The sequence below is a fragment of the Ursus arctos genome, unplaced genomic scaffold, assembly GCF_023065955.2.
Source record: "Ursus arctos isolate Adak ecotype North America unplaced genomic scaffold, UrsArc2.0 scaffold_30, whole genome shotgun sequence".
Classification (NCBI taxonomy): domain Eukaryota; kingdom Metazoa; phylum Chordata; class Mammalia; order Carnivora; family Ursidae; genus Ursus; species Ursus arctos.
The window spans coordinates 33,133,372-33,148,744 of NW_026622986.1; positions in this window are offsets into that span (position 1 = coordinate 33,133,372).

Consider the following 15,373-nt stretch of genomic DNA (forward strand, 5'->3'; position numbering starts at 1 on the left):
CACTCTCCCCAGTCAGGGACTCTAATCTTGCCATTAGGTTTCATGGGATACATGGCTGTGTGTCGCGATGGGATTTGGGGCCACCCGTCATCATAAGGGCTGCTGACATCTGTTATTTAGAAACCCCTAGGATCACGAAACAGGAAGACATCCATTTGGGTCTTTCAAACTGCTGCATGTCTGTCATGGGACATTTCCTCTGCTTCCTGAGATAGAGCCCAGCCCCTCTTACAGAACCAAACGGGGAATATGTGACTTGCATTTGGAGAGTCAGACGGGAGTATTTCCTAACTCCATTTTGGTGACCATGTGGTAACGTGAGTCATAGATTTTGCAAGCTAAGAACTTGGGACGATAAGTGGTGTTCGTAACTCCAATCAGCACCCCAAATCTCATGACTGAATCAAGTAAACCGTTCCTCACACCCTTAGAGTGTTGAACACAACAGCAGATTAATGCAAAAATAAGTGCGGTTCGGAGTAGGCTTTTACCGAACTGGAATGAACATTTGGCATTTTGGCTGTGATTGGAAGTTAACCTTTCCCCTATAGAACCCAAAAAGGGAATCCTCTTTCTAAATATTCTTGCTTTCCTGTGCCAAGGATATCATGACGACTACTCTAGTCGTCGACTTCTTTTTTTTTTTATGAATAAGAAGTTGGTGTTGGGGATGAGTAGAAATTTTAATCATTACTGAACTTTCTTCTTTCCTTTTTTTTTTGCCTAAAACTCACTACATAATTCCTTGGAAACCTGAATTCCAGACAATGTACCTCTCTTTCTCCCGTTCCTGGTTACAAATACTGGTCTGAATAATGAATCCTGACTTGCGAGACTGTTCCCTCTGTGGGTCTGCACCCATAGAGGCCATCTCTTTCTACATGGCTTCGGATTTGCCCGGCCTCTTAAGGGATTTATTACCCTGCCCCTTCTATCATTTGTCTTTATCGTATTCCTTTCCCTGCCGTCCATGTGGTTCTCTGATGTGTTCACTAAGATGGCGTCTTAGGGAGTCCCCACTAGCTCTCATTTCCCATAAATGGCTTACCCTGGTTGCAGATCTCCCTCCCCTTATCCCTTTACTGATTCCCCGAGCGTGGTCACATCCCAGCAGGATAATCGACACATCAATTTCCGGTAGCACCCCCATAACATCTGCAAGGATGGAGTTCATATGTGGGCAAATCTGGAAGCCTGATCTGGCTGTTTCCTTCTCTGGCTGAGGTCGCTGCCCAGAAGGAAGGGGATATTCGAGATGCTTGTGGCCTTTTGTGGCCAGAAACCTGATGTCTGGCCTGAACCCCTTCCCTGCTGGGTCCTGTCTTGTGGTCAGTCTGGTCTCCAAAGGGGCTTGGCTCCTTTTTCCTGCTCTCATCACTCTGAGGACCAGAGTCCTGACCCAAAGCCACTTCCCATTGACTGGACCTCACTTTCCCTGAGCATCTAGCCCTCACCTGCAGACTGACCCTGACCGTATCCATGAATTGGGTTGTTGCAAGCAGAGGTTGAGGAAGACCCCGAGAGCAGGTGTTGCACAATGAGCTAGGTCAGGGGTCTGTAAACCTCGGTTGACTCTCCTTCGTTCTGCCTCCTGTGTGTACGTGCTCTCACTGCTCTCACTGCTCTCACTGCTCTCACTGCTCTCACTGCTCCGTACGGCTCACAGCTTCAGGCTTCTCATGATCTCACTGAATAATGTTTCATTGTCTGGATTGACCCATTCACTTACTGGAGAATATTTCGGTTGCTTCCAAGTTTTGGCAATTATGAATAAAGCTGCTATAAACATCTCTTTCATTTTAAAAAGTCTTTGCAGCCAAGTGCAGGTGGCATTTAATTCTTTACATCCCTCCCCACCCCCAATCCCCAGGCATGTTCTACTCTGCCTGGGAATGCTGCCACTTGGGTTTCGAGCATCATAAAAAGAAATCCAATAAGGAAAGTGAGTGTGCAGGGCTCCTGATGAATACGAGGGGTGATCCTGTTTCATTTGTCATGGAGGATGGGGTACTCCTCCGAGGCCCTGGGGACATCGCCCCCACCCCTGCTCCCAGCTGGGTGCTGGGCCTCACTGGAGAGATGGTTACAGCACTCTCTCCACCCTGGTCTCAGCCTGTGTGTGACACAGACATGAGTGTTCAAATCTTGGGGTGCCCCCCAGGAATTTTTGAGAGCCAACCCTCCGAATTTAGACGCGTGCATATCTCTGTTTGTGTAAATGCTTGAGATATCTTGTTTTGTTTTTACCTATTTTCAGATTTTGAGAGGAGCTTTTACCAGGTACCCTCATAGGACACAGCTTCGCACGCCAGCCTGGCTTGTGTCTCCTGACTGGGTTGCTGACACTCACTCAGCTGGGTCACTGCTGGGCTCAGATTCTAGCCGGTCTCTGCCAGAGATGTCCGTTGTCCACTGTGAATGTATGAAATGTGCTATCTGTTTTACATTTCCCCGTACTAAGCATGATTCCCTTCTTTTAAAAATATGGAACCACGAATATATGGTCTTTGTAGGAAATGTAGAAAAAACAATAGAGGTTTAAAAAAATTGTCAAAAACCGACCATCATGCTTTACTATGATGACTGTTCTGCACGTCTGTGTATCTGCAAAACGAGGGTCCTGTCTGTCTTTTGTGTCATTGGCACTTTATTCAGGGTACAGTCATGCTTACAATATTAATTATTTTCCTTATCTGCAAGAAAACAATTGCTTGGTTTCCCTAAAAGACTTGTAGCTTCCCTCCTGAAGCCACAAAGAAAAGCTATAAATAAATTAATCTTAAAAAGTTTGGTATAAAGTGCCAGCATTTGTCTGAATGCTTTCAGATAATTGGTTGGTTAATTGGCAGGCTGTTTTAATGATCTCTCGTTTGCCTCTCTCCCTCCGCGGGAGTACTGAGGGAGGGGAGTGATACCACAGTCACAGTGGGTGTCATTAATTGTCTGTCAAAGGGGAAAGAAAGGTATACATTCTGAAACCACTGAGTTTTAATTGAAGAAGAAACATTTGAACAACTCTACGCTTAGAAGGCATTTCCTGCGTTCTTAAATAAAACAAAGTAAATCTTGGTCTAAACTTCTTTTCTTCTCTTCTGGAAGCTCTATTATATTTATATTTGACTCTCCTTTTACCTGTCAGTAGGCATGGCTGTATAGCGCAAGTGTGCTTTGAGCTGTTGAATAAAAGATATATATAGCACATTTGGGAAAAGAATAATACTCTTAGGAAATCCTTTTCCTTAAAAGGGAAATTGTATATATGTGCTTTCTGGCCACACACCTCTCCTAATAGGCCTTTCCAGGCTCTGCTTCAGAATCTTCAAAAGTCTCCCGGTGAGACGCTTCTATATATGGTTGGACTACAAGTCAGATGCAGAGTTTCTCTTTTTCTTGAAGAGAGTTGCCGCCAGGAAAAACCCAGAAGTACAAACCGGCATTGTCATCCAGACCTTCTGGGAAGACAGCTCTCTGACTGTCCTGGGCAGAGATGACATCTTTCTCGCCTTCTCCTCCCTGTGTTCCTTCCCTTCCGCAGCAGATCTGACCATCACCGGGTTTTGTTGTTGGTGGTGTTGTTTTGTTAGTTTGTTTTCGGACATAGTTGTTAGGGGAGTTTCTGTGGTTATTTTTTAGGTAGTCCCAATTGTCCTTTTTTTTTTTTTTAAAGATTTTATTTATTTATTCGCCGGAGACAGAGACAGCCAGCGAGAAAGGGAACACAAGCAGGGGGAGTGGGAGAGGAAGAAGCAGGCTCACAGCAGAAGAGCCTGATGTGGGGCTCGATCCCATAACGCCGGGATCACGCCCCGAGCCGAAGGCAGACGCTTAACCGCTGCGCCACCCAGGCGCCCCTCAATTGTCATTTTTGAAAACACCTTTTATCAGAGCAGCAAATCCATCACTTAGGTTCATCTTGTTTGCAGAGAAAGACTTCAGGATACGCCTGGGACATGAATTCCTGGGGTGCTGTGCAGAATTCTCTAACCGGTTCACGGAAAATCCAGCTGCTTTCCTCGTTCTTACGTGGCTTGCTCTTTTATTTACGTGGGGGCAGAAAAGCCAAAGAGCCGTATACTCATCACCTGCATGTGAATTCTCACGGGCTTTAGAATTTACCATGGTTGACTGTTGCCCTTGGTGAACCTCTAAGGGAAGGAGATGCTGACTTTTTTACCCAGTTCTGAAGACGTGTGAATCCCGGGATAAGCGGCCATGAAGACCGACAGCCCCTAACGTGGCCAGGGTCCAGGCAGCCCCGAGCAGCCTTCGCCTTTCCCTCTCCTCCCAGATGCAGGGAGCCACCGCATTTCTACTAAAATGAGTCACCCCGGGAAGGAGTCCCACAACTTCTGAATATCTGGTTCGCGATATCCATTCATCTTTCACTTTGGACAGTTTGAGGTCAAAATACCCGTTTACCAGTTACGCTGACCCTGTGGTGCCTCAGAATCAGAAGAGAGATGGACAGTGCTCAGTGTTATTAGAGGAAAGCAACTAAGGGATTATTCGTTTGCTCCCACATACTTATTTTCCTTGATCTTACATAAAGAGACCTATACGTTCAGTTTCATTCATTCCTATTATATTGCATTTCTGTCATATATTAAGTATTCCTTACAGATACTGTGTTCATAAAAATGGTGGGGTTAACCAATCAGCATATAATACGAACACAGTAATCCTAATTGATAGTAACAATTTAGCATGGCTTTATTATCATAAGATATGACAGTAGTTTTTGATTATCGAAATGTGTGGAGCTTTATATATGCTATTGTTAAGACTGACCTGTCGGGACATTGTCGTAAAGAAGGTACCAAACTCAGCCAGTCACTGTCCCTGACATTGATGCTGTGCAAGGTCAGGAGACCCTTGGTCCTACCTCTGCATTTTTTTCCCTGCATTTCTTGGAAGGGAAGATCCTGTCTCCTAGCAAGCTGGTTATAAAAACCTGTACTATCGGCTTCAGGAAAAGGCTTGCTAATATACCTCTGTGTGTATTTTTATCTATATATCTCTATCTGTCTCTGTCTCTGTCCTCTATCTATCATCTATCTATCTATCTATCATCTATCTATCTATCTATCTATCTATCTATCTATCTATCTATCATCTATCTATCATCTATCTATCTATCTATCTATCTATCATCTATCTATCTATCATCTATCTATCTATCTATCTATCTATCTATCTATATCAATCGTCTGTGGCAGAAATTGGTGTAAGACTTACATGCATTAAGATGGTGAAGCATCTAGGCTATAGGAATATCCTCATTATGAACATAGGAAAAAATATATAAAACATTACTTTCTAGACACTGGACAACTGGCAGCCTGAGAAAAGAAAAATAAACAAGGTGAGCCCCAAAATTGCCTCAGATCACAGCCTGGAGGCAGAGTCCGGACCGTGCCACACAGGGAGAGGAAATTGAAGCAAAGTCTGGAGGTCTGGCTGAATGGAGGAGACTTGAGAATGGCATTTAGGAGGCCAGGATGGCTAAAGTAGGTGGGACAGAGTTCTTGCAGATGAGCTGCCCAGAATGAGCTGCTGAGATCTTCAGTGGGTCTTCTCTAACCCCTGGTGGAGAACTGACATGCACAGTCCTGATTTAGGGGAAACCATTTAGGGGAAGCCGCAGACCCAGCATGCCTGGACCTTGCTCAGGGCTGGTAAGTGCATGTGCTCCGTCAGAGTGGAAAGCATGCATAAGGGACGGCGTCTTGATCAGAGTTCAAGGAAGAGCCACACCTTAATTGTGGAGCAAACAGTCCTAGCATAGAGGCTGTTCTTGACCTGGGTTATCAAGGCTCAAAAACAGTTTCATAAAGATTAGAATGAGTGCAGTAGCTTTGCAGCATGCCGGAACGAAGGCATGCTCTTTAAAGAATATAACAGAATCCAGCACTCAATAATGTAGTGTTCTCAATGTCCAGCAATCAATGAAAACTTAGCAGGCACAGAAAGAAGAAGAGAAATATGAGTCATTATAGAAGAGAAGTTAATCAGGAAAATAAACCTTGAAACCACAGAGATGATGGAAGTAGCAGAAAAACCTTAAACAGTTATTATTAATCTTGAAAATATGTCAGATAATGTACAGAAAAAGGTGGATATGATGATGCGAGAGATGGAAGATTTAAAAAGATCTAATTGGATTGTCCAAGGATGAAAAACTGCAGCATTTAGAAGCCAGTTTGCACAAGTGGGAACATAACACTTCTACGTCTTCCCAATTAAGGCTAAAAATCCTAATATTGACAGAACAACTGAACTGCCTCAAGCTAAAAATTGTTCTATTCTTCTTAGATTAACCTTTGACCTTTTCCCAGACTCTTCTCGAAGAATCTGGCCCATCAAACCCACAGCTTGTCAGCTGCTCTGTTCTTGAGGATGAACGAGGCCTGCCCAGCCCCGCAGCGCCAGTCATTGAGGAGGGACATCTAGAAACCAGGGCAGGCCAAGGAAATCTTCCCATTGTTCCTCGTATATTCAGGATCGTTCTAGGCAATGCTTTCTCTCCACTTCTCCTCTCCAGACATGGAGGCTTTCATATCTGGTGTTCCTCTCTCACCTGTGTGTGTGCCATCCGTGTGTGTTGTATGCTCTGTGTTCACACATGTGTGCCGTGTTGCATGTATATGTCGGACGTATACATGTGTGCACTCGTGTCGTGTGGGTGGCGTGGAGCATGCATGCGTATTGTATGGTGTGCGCTGTGTCACACGTGTTGTGTGTTGCGTGTATGCACATGCATGTATGTCGTGTGCTCATGCACCACGAGTCGTCTGTGGGGCATACACGTGTTGTATGTGTCATGTGCACACACACACGTGTGCTATTTTGTGTTACATGTCTGCGTGTGCATGTGTGTTGCGTGCATGTTCATGTGTTGATGCATGTATTGTGTGTGCATGGGTGTGGTGTGGGGTGTGGTGCGTGTGCATGCGTGTCTGTCATACCCCCTGGCTAGCTCCTGTTGGTCCCTCAGGGCTCGCCTTGGGCCTCACACTCCCGCAAGAATCGCCGGTTCTGTCTCCGCATTCTCCGCTTACCCAGAACGCATCATGCTTCATTTTAAATGCTGTGTATGCGCGTGTATCACGTCAGACCACAGACCCTTTGACAGAAGGATCGCATTTATCACTGTTGCCGGGGGCTTGGGGTCTTTGTCCTCGTGCCATTATTAGTCACCATGAAGCTTCAGTTTGGAATCTAGAACCCACCAAACCTTGAACAAATCACAAGTACTCAGCAATGCGAACGTTCCCTTGGGTGGTGATGTCAGAGAGAGAAAGCAGGGAGGGGCAGTTTTATTTAGCAAAACTCTTTCCAGTGCGCTTAAGTGGCTGCAAAAATTTCAGTAACACTTGGTGCAAAATGACCCTTGTACTTTTTTTTTCTTAATCCCCTTTTCGCACTGAATATGCTTCTTTTTAATGCCAGAAATGATTAAATCTAGGAGATTTACTGAGGATTATTTGGTCTATTGTCTCATAACCCAGATGGGAGGTTTATTTTGCCATAATATTTCCAGTTTACTTTGAGAAATATTCCATTCAGCCAGTGAATGACTTGACAATGTATTTGACCATCCCCTTTGGGTTAAGACCGTTCATTTCTGGGCTTTGCTGATTTTCTCCATCAGGTCATTTATTAGGGGTCTCTAATTGGGCAGTGACTTTTTTTTTCTTAAACCGCATTGTCGAATTCACATTATCATTATCACCACAAACCCTTGTTGTTCAGACTGTTCAAGAAACACTATTGCCTGCGGCTAAGAGCAAGTTGACTGTCTTTCCCAAAGGAAAACACCAGAAAAATCATTTATCACTTCATCCTCCTCCTTATCAAGGATTTCTTCTCACAGACTGAGCTTGTCCCTGAGGCTCTTTGGAAATTGACAATTCAGGAAGAATCAATGGGGAGCTGCATTTTTGATGGATGAACCATTCGAAAATTCTATGGCATTCTTCCCATGACCTTTTCTGAAGACAGATAAATAGCCTTCCAAAGGTTGCATTTTATTTTATGTTCAAAAAAACCTAGCCAGTCAAGGTATATTAGAAACAACCGAGTTACATCAGCGCTTCCCCAATACGAAAAATAAATAAATAAAGGAGGAAAAAGTGCAACTTAGAGACATCTTCTGGAAGAGGATGAGAGATTTACAGAGAGAAACTTCAGTACCACAGGGCTCTGAACCACGGGATGCGAGACTGCAGAGAAGCTCTCCATTTCCTTAAAGATGATTTCTTTTATTTATTTAGGTTTTTTTTTTTTTTTACTTAAAGATAATTTCTAACCTGGCATCCCATCTTGCTAGCTATTTTGTACTTGATACGTCTAATTTATGTATCGTCCCACTTGTGCAAACCTAACACTGTACGGTTATCCATAGGGACGTCTCTAATTTCGGGGCCCGTGCTATGTTACGGAGGAAAAAAATTAAATACATCGAAACAACAACACACCGACAAGATGAAACATGGCCTTAGTAAATTCTCAGTATTTACACTCAGTGAGGCCAGAGCAAATGTGAGGAATGGTGATAGCATAGGAGTCAGGAAGTACTTCATGCAGTTTCTTTTTTTCTTTTGCTTTTTTTTAAAATAATTTTTATTTTGTTATATTAGTCACCATACAGTACATCCCGTTTTTGATGCAATGTTCCATGATTCGTTATTTGCAGTTTCTTATAGGATTTGAGTACAGAAACAGAGAGGAGCATCTTGAAGAATTTAAATAATAATACAGAAAATCGGTAGAAACAATAGAGTGGATGAAGCCACAGCTTGTGGCCAGTGATAGAAAAACTGCTTTTGAAGAGTCAGGAAAAAGGAGATGGGCTACAAAGAGGAAAGTGTGGGACTGTGGGCAAATTAACATTCCCAAATCCCGCCCATAGTCTGTGACAATTCATATATCTTGAAATGCTTAAACTATAATTTTATGTAGCTGAATTTCTTTTTTTTTTTTAAAGATATTTCATTTTTTTTTAAGATTTTATTTATTTATTTGACAAGAGATAGGGACAGCCAGCAAGAGAGGGAACACAAGCAGGGGGAGTGGGAGAGGAAGAAGTAGGCTCATAGTGGAGGAGCCTGACGTGGGGCTCGATCCCATAACGCCGGGATCACGCCCTGAGCCGAAGGCAGACGCTTAACCACTATGCCACCCAGGCGCCCCTATGTAGCTGAATTTCTGTTGCGTTGTGTTGTGCCGTGTTTCCTAGGGTTTCGGTAAGCTGGAAAAAGAGATGCGCGTGTTGCGCCATCGTGAATGTTCACACATGAACTTGTCGCATATATGAATGCCCTTAACCAAAGTCGCAACAGACCGTGTTCCTAGCATTCACCGTGTCATCCGCGTCACAAGCCGTGCCTTAATTCCCTTAACAATCGTCCGGTGACTGAATGGTGATTCTGTCCGTTGCATAACGTCAGACAGTGATTACAGCGATGAGGGCAGGAGGGTTTCGGAACTCTCCAGGAGGCAACTGGGTAATGCAGCGGCTCAGGCTCCGAGGCTGAGAGGTCTGTTACCAGTCTCTTTAATGTCACCCACTGTTGTCTTCCTAGATTCGCCAGCAAAGCCCCAGCCAATTTCAAGATGAGGAAATAGAGCGTTAGACTCTTCTGTTAAAAACAGTCTCCATGAAAAAATTTCATGCAAATTATTTACAAGAAGTAATAGAAGCTGGGATGAAAACCAGTCACTTTGACATAAGAGACACTGGCTATGTCTACAAATTCTGCAACTCAACTGAAAAAAAAAAAATCAGCGAGCTTTCCAAGAATGAGATAAAAACCCTTAACGTAAAATATCTTCAGTAAAAATCCAAAGACAAGAAATACTTTTTCAATTGTGACACAGGCAAATAAAAATCTCTAGAACCCTCAGAGGGGCTTCACTGTATTTGTGATGCGTTAGTCAAATAGTAAAAATGGGGGAAAAATTCTCCTTTGAGTGCAGATGTTCTTTTTTTTTTTTTTCATGTTTTCTGTGAATGACTAAAGTGAAAACCATTTTGGAAAATGAAAATAGAGTTCTTAGGATTTCAGGTAGATTTTGCAAATTTTAAACCATCACTTTCTATTTTCCTTATCATGAAATCCTCACTGAATGCAGATTATGGGCTTGGCATTGAGTAAAGGAGGGAAAAATAAGACAAAAAGAACCGTGCTCAAAGTACTCCAACCTGGTAAAACAAGTTTGCAGTAGACGAGGGGTAGACAACAGGACAACGTGAGATGCTACCGTCATGGGAGAAGATTAGCACTTACCTTATAAACAGTCAGCCCGTTAAGTTTGGAGACATATTATTTGACTCTTTTTCTATAAATGTGATTCTAAATAAGAGATTGAACAATACTAAAATTTTACATGATTGTGAAGGTAGGAATACCTGGAAAGAATAGTATTTCTCCTGTAAGAGGTACAACAGGAGAAGAAGAGATGCGGTACTAGCAGGAGACCTCAGCATATGATACCAGGCATGGGTTAGAATGTTGTCAAAGGATTTTTAGGAAAACCGTGAACTCTTAGTTATTGTTGAGAGAGATTCATGAATCCATCCCATTGTTCACGTAAAATACATCTGTCAAGAGACTGGTAGAAACAGGAAGGAGGAAAATACAAGAGAGAAAAAGCACCAGAACCCAACTAGTTCTCAGCTTAGAGAGGGATCAGGTCAGGGCTGTGGGTTAGAGCAAGGTGGTCAGTGGGTGTCCTGCGTAACGTCTGGTCAACATCTATTTAGAGAATGCGGCAGGAGTCATGGTGGCATCAATCAGTCTGTCCCCAGCTCAGAGACCTTGTGCTGTTAACCAGGCGCGTCTCTGGGGCTCTCACCTTCCACTTCAAGTGTCTCGGAATATTCCTCCCGGACCCATCGAACGTTCTCCTTCCAGGGAGCTCCAGTGAGTGTGCTGTTTTCCTCTTACTGCATCCCAGGGCTGATTGAGGGCCCCAGTCTTTTCTCGCCCCTTTCTACTGGCTCCCCAAGGAGCTGCCCTGCTGCACCATCCTGGAATCCATCGTTTTATCCAGCTCCGTTCTAGACAAAAATTCCATGTTTTGGAGCAGCACTTTCCAAAACATCCTCAGAATGCTAGTTTTATAAAAGCTCAACACGTCCTCGCAAAACAAGAGTTTTGAGTAGTTGCATACCTGTCCACGATGTCTATTAATGTGTCCAAGAGTCCAAGAATCCTTGAGTAGAAACAGACTCTGTATCTTAATTCATTCCTGTTTTTTAACACAGTGATACGACCGTGGCATCCTTTTGGCAAACACAGCTCCGCATGTGCTACAGATTATCGTCTGGGAAATGCTGAGCTACCGTTCACAAGTCCTCCTGAGAAGGACGCAGAAGTTCTGCACACTGGCAAGGGCATCTTCCGAATTATGAAAGTTGAGTAGCGAGAGCGTGAAACACTCAGCTTCCTTTTGTCGTTACGCGCTCTCGTTTCCTGCGTTACTGTGTCTGGACACTGTGCACAGTCCGCGCAACACACATCGGAGGCAGCATCCGTGGGGACTGATGCGCAGACCTGCTCGGGTCACCTGAGCTCTTGGGGGGGGTTACATAATGGAAATACTGGGGAACCCCACTAGGTGAGACATAGGATGTCTTTCATCAGCGAGGTGACCGTGACCGTGGAGGTGGGTTTTCCTGTGGCCTGAACTGCAGGTCCTTCTTGGGTCTGTGCCCTCTGAGAAAGTCAGAGCCAGGAGCCAAGTCAAGGCCGTGTTTGGTCCTGCGTCATTGAGTGTGAGTGCCCACCGAGTGTGAGTGCCCGTGTGGGTCCTCCAGGGAAGCCCAAGCGGGGGAGGTGATGACCATCAAAGCAGCTTCAGTTCAGAGGGGAAACAAGCGTGTGTCTCGCTGAGTTTCCTGAAACGCCACCGGAGGGATTAAGTTCCAGGTGACTTTCATGGGATGATGACTAACGGCCGTGTGTCACTAGGGAGCAAAACACAGTTTTATCCTCATGGCGGTCTTATTTGCTTTGGAACGATAGGATACGCCGGGAGATTTCTGGGTGGAAGTGAGAGGTCCGTGCAAAAGCCCATCAGCTCTCTGAGAACTTGGGAAGCTGTATCCGAGCCCTCACTTCTAAGCCCTGCCCAGAAATCATATTATCCTGTAAGATAGCTCTTCCAGTGGATGTTGTTTTCGGGAGTGGGGACTTAGCATGCGGTGTTCTGTTTTAAATATTGATGGCGTTTTATCATTCAGACCATGGCACCCTTTGGAATTCAGGGGGTCTCTCTCTCTGTTCCTTCACAAAGCTCTTTGGTGCGAGCATAGCGATGCTTTCTGAGCGCTTATTACGCGCTCCTATGGCGCAGTCCGCTTGTCCCTCCCAAGGCTCTGCGAAGGGCATCACTGTACCGTCATCATCATCTTCCAGATCAGACAGCTTGTCTTGGCTGAGCTAATGCTGTCTCCAGGCCAAGGATTCTTTGTGACTGCTCTGTGTGGCTCTTTTCCTGTCTTGTAAAATATATCCTGAAGAAAGAAATACGTAACTCTCCTGTGTCTAGACCCCGAAATAATTTTCATTATTTGCCTGTGTTTTGCACAAAACATCTTCCCAACCAAGTCCGAGATTATTAACAGTGAACGTTAGCCAATGTCTAATTTGTTTAATAATTATGTCTAATGTTGTTAATAATAAAACACATCATCAGGCTTTTGGAAAATCATTCATAATAGAAAAAAGAAAAAAAGGAAAAAGAAGAGAGCAGTGTTTTATCATGGCCAATTTGAAACAGCTTGGTCTTTTTTTTTTTTTTTTTTTTTTTTTGTTATCTCCATTATAGTTCCAATTACTGAGATATTTAAAAGGCCAGCTTAAGAAAAGGCAGCATATTGAAAAGAAAGCAAAGAAAAAATGTTCAGGCCTGTGTAAACAGTATTCCTCTGCAAATTGGTGTCAACAGTCATTAAATCTTCATATGAAAACAGCAAATAGAAACGTATAGTTCACTTCTATTTCAGAATTTGCTAAAGCAAGGACACAGAACTGCTTTGCTCTGTGTTTTAAACATTTTAGTTTCTCTTGTTCTTTGTGGTGTTTTGCATAAAATACTGTTAAGGACATTGAATGGCAAATAGAAATTACCCCATAGTCTGAAGGAGGCCATCCAGCATGATGGTTAAGGCTGGGCTTTGGGTGCGCGCTGGGACGGTAAAGCTGCCCAAACACACATTACCTGTCTACTGATGCATAGGCGTTTCATCAGCCTCAGCCGTGCTTCCCAGGCCCACTTAGAAGATGCAGAAGAAGGCCCAGGAAAGATGGCGCCCTGTGACTGGCTCACCGTGGGTCCCTGTGGGATGAGTGAGTACCGCCGGTCGGGTTAGTACAAGCACTAGTACTATGAATGAGTAACATGGCACATTTCCAAGTATTTGCTAGTAAGAAGGTCCATGACTGTCCACTTCTTCATACAAGCATTTCAACTTTGTACAAATGGAATTGAATTTGACTTAAAATTTTTGTTCTTAAAAATGCACGCATATTTAGAATTGCACATTTCAGAAATAGAGAACAAGAGAAAAAACCCTACACACACCATCCACTCTCACACCATCCTGCTTGTCTATGTGTCTTCTGATGAGTAGGGCATTCTTTGACACTATGGTTTAAAAAGTTTTCTTCTCTCTTCCCTAGTCAGGTTCCTTTCCTATGATAAATCATGTTACTTTTCCCCACAGAGCCGTCTTCTTGGTGGGCTCAGCTCTGTTTAGTTTTCTCCGCCTGACACTTCGACGCTCACCTTGAGAAGGAATTTCAGGCAGCTGGCCAAATCACACGCTGTTTGTCTGTGTCAATATTTATGCTGCCTCTTCTCTGACTCTACCCAAGTTTGTCTCCCTCAGAATTAATTATTAAGTTCTCAAAGGGATGTTTCCTTTGGTAAGATTTTTTTAAAATATAAAACTGCAGGCTTTTTAATTTAGAAAAACATCACACAAACATTCTGAAAATATAAAAAATGTCCATATTAGGAAAGAAAAAATATTATGTTCAATTTCTGCCTCATGACATGTGAAAATTATTATTTTTTTTACAGAACTTGTTCACCCTTGCATGTAATTTGACAGAGTTATAGTCATAATTAGATTATTTTTAAAACAGAGATCACTTTCAATTCCTCCACATCACCTTCACCATCAGCCAGTACCAAAAGAAGCTACGAAACAAGGTCAGGGTTGTGGACAGTCGAGGGGAATGCGGGACACTGCAGAAATTATATGTTATGGCGGCCATGATTTAAAGTATGGCGCCTGGAATCCCGCCATGAGCTCACGGGCCAGCTGTGCTCAGTAGTTGTGATACGTCACCCCTCTGGGCTTCCTCATCCAACGGGGGCTCTGGTCCCCAGCGCCCAGTGCTGGTGTGAGCATCAGAGGAGACCCAGCCTGCAGAGCAGTTAGCACCCTACGTGGCAGTAATGAAGGCTGATGTCATCATGACTCTCCTCCCGCACTAGCTCCCCTTGATTTGCACCCACTATTTACAGAGTACCCTGTCAGACATGGGGGTGGAGGGAAAAGACAGGGGACCAATCCGTATGTGTTCTTAAGTGTGGCCTATGTGGGGAGTCATCGCTGACCAACCAGCTGGGGCATTCCAACCTCCTTATTATTCAGTATCACTTCCAGGTCTGTTGGACGAGTCTCCTCAGACTTCTCTCCACGTGAAAAAGAGTGCTTCTGTTTCCCGCCCCAGGTGAAGAGCCGTGTCCACAGGGCAGTCAGCTATGTGATGGATTCATCCACCTTGCTGCGGACCGATCTACATTCCAAGAGTCAAAACATGGGACACGTCAAGGGGAATTTATACCGTGTGTCAATGCTTATCACAGGGAAACAATCTGGGTTTACAGAAGGACCTAACCACTTCTGCACCGAACGCGAGATGTGGAAACCAGAAGAATGTCATTCATATCCAAACAAATGACTGAAGCTTTGGGAATGAGTCTCTTTACTAAGTGTCAGTCATCGTGGAGAGAACGATTTTAATAGACTCCCGGTGCTATCAGTCCATGTCTAGTTTTCGCAGGCTGGTGCGGTTTGGGTTCACCTTGATCACAGAATCGTGGGTGGTTAAATCCCCAGTTAATGCTTAGTTAGCCAAACTCTTCCTGCTTACGCATTAGTGTTCTTTACAAATCAATACTGAGGTCCCGCCCACTCTGTCACCCTGTGTTACCCATGTCTCCTCTGCGTTGTCTATCTTCTTGGAATAATTAAATTCCCAAAGGAACTTAATACATCGATTTCATGCCCAGTGTAATTCACCTATGAATCACTATGCAAAAAGCCAGCAGGTGCAGAGAGCCAAGACTACAC